Source organism: Salvia splendens, chromosome 12 (genome assembly GCF_004379255.2).
Source record: "Salvia splendens isolate huo1 chromosome 12, SspV2, whole genome shotgun sequence".
Classification (NCBI taxonomy): domain Eukaryota; kingdom Viridiplantae; phylum Streptophyta; class Magnoliopsida; order Lamiales; family Lamiaceae; genus Salvia; species Salvia splendens.
In genome coordinates this window covers 15,708,854-15,714,853 of record NC_056043.1, presented here as the reverse complement: position 1 = coordinate 15,714,853, position 6,000 = coordinate 15,708,854, and the positions used below count along the sequence as shown (strand labels likewise).

Below are 6,000 nucleotides of genomic sequence, written 5' to 3'. Positions count from 1 at the left end.
ATGCTAAATCATGACAAAGAATCGCGGTAAACACAAAAGCATCTTGAAAACGATGAAAGTAGACTACCTCAACTAAGCGAGAGGTTACGAGGTCATTAGGCTAGCTCAATGACTACGATTACGATCGATACAAGCATTTGAGAACTTAGTATCTGACGATGAAATCTAAAATGAGGAATGGCTTCAACAGCCAGACGAAATGAAACGTCTAATGGATGACTTGAATCAGTCATATTATCTCAGTCACCAGATAGAATGGCGCTTAAGGAACAACAGAACTTAAGATCTAGATACAAGAACTAATAGATCCGCATTTTTTTTAGACTCAGTGTGTGACCATGTGGTACACCAGAATTCTTCATGAAGAAGGATAGAACGTTGAGAGTTGAGCAAGTTAGCACTCAAGAACAAGTATCCTTTACCGAGAATCGACGATCTTTTCGATCAGCTGCAAGGAGCTAGAGTCTTCTCGAAGAACGAGAAGGAACACGAGGAACATTTGAGGGCCACTTTAGAAACGTTAAGAGCCGATAAACTCTATGTTAAGTTCAGCAAGTGTAAGTTCTGGCTTAGCGAAGTGAACTTCCTTGGACACATAGTGATAGCAGAAGGGATCCGAGTGGACCCTGCTAAAGTTGAAGTTGTGCAACGATGGCAGTCACCAGCGACGCCCAATGAAATTCGGAGTTTCCTAGGACTCGCGGGATACTACCGCAGATTCATTGAAGGATTCTCTAAGATAGCAAGGCCAATGACTCAACAGCTCAAGAAAGGAGTTAAAGTCAATTGGACCCCAGAATGCGAAGCAAGCTTCCGGTTGCCTAAGGAAAAGGTGACCACAGCGCCAGTTCTAGCCGTGCCAGAAGCGGGTGTCGACTATGTGGTGTATACAGATGCATCGAAGGTCGGACCCGGGTGCGTGCTGATGCAGAAGAGCAAGGTGATTGTATATGCGTCACGTCAGTTAGGGCCGCACGAGTTGAACTACCCGACACACGACTTGGAACTAGCAGCAGTGGTACACGCTTTGACGATTTGGAGACATCATCTCTATGGAGTTCGATGTGAGATCTTCACAGATCATAAGAGTCTCAAATACTTCTTTGAGCAGAAGGATTTGAACATGAGGCAGCGCAGATGGCTAGAATTAGTCAAGGACTACGACTGCGGTATAAATTACCACCCAGGCAAGGCCAATGTGGTAGCAAATGCCTTTAGCAGAAAGACTAAACCTCAAGTGGCTACTTTCCTCACACAAGAGGAGGAGCTTATCCGGGAATTCGCCAAGATGCGACTGGAGATAGTAAGAGCCCCGGAAACAATGGATAGCAGAATTTCCACCTTGGTCATAAAACTAGATTTAAGAGCCGGAATCATCGACGCCTAGAGACGCGATGAGGCCCTAGAAAAGGTCCATCTCAAAGTGAGGACCGGCAAAGGAGATAGTTACCGCGAAGAGTCGGATAACGCTCTCACTTTCGAAGTAAGACTATGCATACCCAACGATGAGGCACTTAGGAACGAGATCATGAGTGAAGCTCATGAGACGCCCTACACTGGACATCCTGGAAGTACAAAGATGTATCAGGACTTGAAGAAGCAATTTTGGTGGGATGGCATGAAGAGAAGCATAGCATCGTTTGTAGAAAGATGCCTGGCTTGCCAGCAAGTGAAGGCTTTACATCAACGACCCTATGAGAAGTTGCAGCCTCTCGAGATTCCAGAATGGATATGGGAGCATAGAGCAATGGATTTTGTGACAGGATTGCCAAAATCACAGCGAGGAAACACTGCCATCTGGGTGATTGTAGATCGCCTCACCAAAAGTGCTCATTTCATACCAATTCGTATCACATACGGATCAGACAAGTTGGCACAGATTTATGTGCAAGAGATCGTGCGTCTGCATGGTGAACCAGTAACGATCACCTCAGATCGAGATTCAAAATTTACTTCCAGATTTTGGATAAGCCTACAGCGAGAGTTGGGCACTCAGCTGAATTACAGCACAACATTCCATCCACAGACAGACGGACAGTCCGAATGGACGATTCAGACATTAGAGGATATGTTGAGAGTCGTAGTGCTCGACCGTGGAGTAAGCTGGGAGCCAGTACTACCACTTATAGAGTTCGCCTACAACAATAGTTACCAGGCAACCATCAATATGGCCCCAATGAGGCACTCTATGGGAAGAAGTGTAGATCACTGCTTTACTGGGATGAAGTTGGTGAGAGAAGCATTCTCGGACCAAACTCGGTAGAGGAAATGATAGAAATTGTCCTACAGATCCGAGAGAATCAAAGAAGCTCAAGATAGACATAAATCCTATGCAGATGCTCGCAGAACGGATTTACAGTTCAAAGCAGGAGACAAAGTCTTTCTGAAAGTATTCCCATCGAAAGGGATAACCAGATTTGGCGTCAAGGGCAAGCTGAAACCGCGTTTTATCGGACCTTACGAGATCCTAGAAACAGTCGGCCCTGTGGCGTACAGACTAGCACTCCCGCCAAGCCTCGGGAATGTGCACAATGTGTTTCATGTATCACAGTTGAGCAAATATGTGTTTGACCCCAAGCACACAGTAAACCAAGAAGAAATGGTGTTAGAACCAGATTTGAGCTATGAAGAAAAGCTAGAGGCAATTCTGGACAGAAATGTGAAAGAGTTGAGAATTAAAACTTTTGTAACAGTGAAAGTCCTATGGAAGCACCACGGCCGCGAAGAGGCGACGTGGGAGCTCGAGGACCAGATGATAGAGAAACACCCACAGCTTTTTGCCTAACCGAGACAAAATTTCGGGATGAAATTTTTGTTAAGGGGGGTAGAATGTAATAGCCGAGATCTAATTTCTCGAGAATTATGAAATAAATACTAGAAATTTGATAAAGAATGAAAGAATGTTTATTTCTTGAGTAACACAACATTTTATTATTTCAAACAAAGTCTAAGATTACAAATGTTCAAAGAGAACAAAGGAAACAGTATGCACATGAGAAAAAAGGGGAAAGACACTATTCTATTACAATTTTTGGAAATGCTAATTTTGGGCCTTCGTCTCCCGAGCCCAAACCGCACCCACCGCGGCTCCCGATCAGCCTATCGGCCTAGAACAACGGGACCACTCCGGGAGGAGTACGAAAGGCTCACCATTTGGGACAACCTGCAGTAGTGCAACTCCTGCACATCTCCAGCCCATGTCCAGCCGCTACAAGCCAAGAAAAGGGCACGACTGCAGCAGCTCTGCAGAGCTCCAGTTGCAGAATTTCAGTTAACCATATTGCAGACCTCAGTCAACAGCCTCTGCACCTTCTTGTGCACCTGCCACAACAAAAACAAGTTCCATTTATGAATCCAAGTACTAAATACCCACATGAAGCCAAAAGCAGTTAAAATTTCAGTAGGATACAAACAAGAATACAACAGCCCCTTAACAGCACCGAGTACATGTCTGCAACGTTGCAGGAAGGAGCAGGAAATCAAAGGGGCAGCCGACGATCTCCTTTCCCCTGACATTTAGTAACAAACTTGCAGCTTTCAGTTACAACCCCTATAAATACCTCTTGCCTCGGTTTCACCCTCCATCACATAACAATATACTCACTAATTGGAGCAGCAAGTGGAGGAGTGAGGGAGATCAAGACCGAGGAGAGGAGCAGCTTAGCAAATTTAGAAGAGGTGCAGGGGAAAGGTAACACCCATCAATTCAAAATCTTAAGTCTAATAGCATCTTTTCGAGCATGATAGAAACAAAGCATGAAAGCGATTCATAATAACATGAGAATCTGAGAAGAATAGTAAGCCTCCTTTCCACATAGAATCAGTCACATAGAAACACAGTCAACATGAGAAAGAATCAATCTTTTAAAATAGATACTAATAACCCTAAGCCCCAAATCAAAACCTTGCTCGAATCTGTTATTTCAACGCGAACTAATACCAACCAATAACAAGGGAAACAAGATAAACTAGTAGGGACTTAGCCTCGGCATGGTGACGGTCCGATTAGACGATGAGCTGCTACGGGGTCTCGGTAGCGGCAGAACCGCCGTATGCGTGTCACTCCTAAGCCGAGAGATTCAGCGTCGTCGAAGGGAGATAAGATGGATGCGACGACAGCAGTAAGACGGCTGTTCATCCTAGACGGCGGGCGGTGGTGGTGATGTCGTGTCTGGATACCCGACGCCATCGCAAAAGGCACCGCGAACCGAGAAGAGACAGAGGAGCACCGACGCGATGCCCGCGACGGAGGAACGGAGATGGTGCATGGCGGTTCGGCGGCGGCGGTTGACGCCAAGGCTAGGATCGACGACTAGGGTTCCAATTGTGAATTTTGGAGTTTGAATTGGGGGAAAGTGAGGAGGAGATGAGAGTGAGAGGCTGACGGTGTAGGGAGTATGTTGGGCCACTAATTTTGGGCCATCCTCTTTATTCATAAATTGGGCCTCCCTGAAGTTGGGCCTCCAAAAAGAAAAAAAGAGAAAAGAGAAAAGAAGAAGGGAAATATAGATTTGGGCCGCTACACTTTTTTTTAAACTGGGCCGAGATTTGAAGGACCACTAAATTAAATCCTTGGGCCAGAAAACTTAATTTAATTGATGGGCCATCGCCATAAATAAATTCAGGGGTTAAGGAAGAGAATTTTCCCTAAGCCATGGAAGAAGAGAAATCATTAAGCCATGTTGAAATAGTATTTAGTAAATACTTAGACGGGAGCTTAATTAGCTAAGAAAGTATTTCAAAATACTTCAGATAATCCGGGAATTAGGTATACCCGCACAGTTCGGCCAGATTCTGAATAAATTAAATCTCAGATTTAATTACAAAATTAAGATTTCTAAATTTAGAAAGAAGGAAATAAGATAATAAGCACACGCTTATGCATGCATTCATGCAAGAGAAATAATTACTTAAAGCCTAATTTAAGTATATTAATTTTGTAAAGGAACGTCGTCGCTCGACGAGTAATCTCAAGTCAGGGAGCGCCCGTTTGAAAGAGCTTGAGCAAACGAGGTGGGCTCTTTCTCTTCTTTCTTTTAAAGCGTGTTTTATGTGAAAACATTATTATTTGAATGAGTTGTCATGTCATGTTTTGTTTAATGATTGCCTATCTGTTGGCTATGCCAAATAAGTTAAATCGAATTCGGGTCCCAGTAGGTCAGTAAATCCTACTCGGACTAGTGTACACATGTGGACCGTAAGCTAGTGCCAGGTTGGCCGGTCCAGGGGTCGTGAGCTAGCGCCAGGTTGGCTGGCTCAGTGATCGTGGAATGTGGCCACATTCCCGATTCACGCAGTTTGATATGGCATATCATCAGAAATTTAAAAGTCTGCAGTCTATTTCAGAAAGAAATAACAGATTTTAGTGACCGGGACATGTTTTCAGAAAAACCCCGCGTTCACTCAGCTTGGCTGACAACTAAAAGAAAACAGTTTTCGGCATAAGCCCACTGAGTATATCAAGTACTCAGCCCTGCATATTGTTTTCCTTAATGTGCAGGTTGATCGGTCGAGGCAGAGGAGGTGTTGAGACAGAAGACTAAATCAGTAGAAGGATAGCTGGTGTATTATGTCTTCATACATATTACATCTGTCTTGGTACTCTTCCGTTGCGTAAACTTAGACTTGTTTTTGTAAAGACAATGTCCCAGAATTCACTCTGATTCAGTACTATGTTATCATTAGCACATTCACACAATGTTTCCTTGAATTAAGTTATATTCATGATAAGTCGAGACAGTTCAGTATGTTTAGTCGCGAAATAGCTACACTTTCTTTGATTAGGGAGTTGTGGTCGTGACACTCCAACCGATAAGCCAAGGTAAAATGCATAATGTTGTGGCACTCCACAACATTATGACACAATCTATTGCATTCACTGGAAAATAATTATTAGAGTTTTACAGTATTCAATCACTCGAAAGGTGATTTATAGTATATAAACCCTAACAATCTCCCACTTATACTCAAAACAGCTTTCGAGTATACAAAACAGTGTGC

At 43.8% G+C, this 6,000-nt stretch overlaps 1 long non-coding RNA gene across 1 annotated transcript; it reads right to left on the bottom strand.

Moving 5' to 3' along the window:
• Positions 1-2,903: 2,903 nt before the first annotated feature.
• Positions 2,904-4,545, bottom strand: LOC121759265. The gene is made up of 2 exons (XR_006041631.1): positions 3,414-4,545; positions 2,904-3,321 (listed from the first exon to the last, which is right to left on the bottom strand). It is a non-coding gene; the product is annotated as an uncharacterized LOC121759265 (long non-coding RNA).
• Between the last annotated feature and the right edge of the window lie 1,455 nt (positions 4,546-6,000).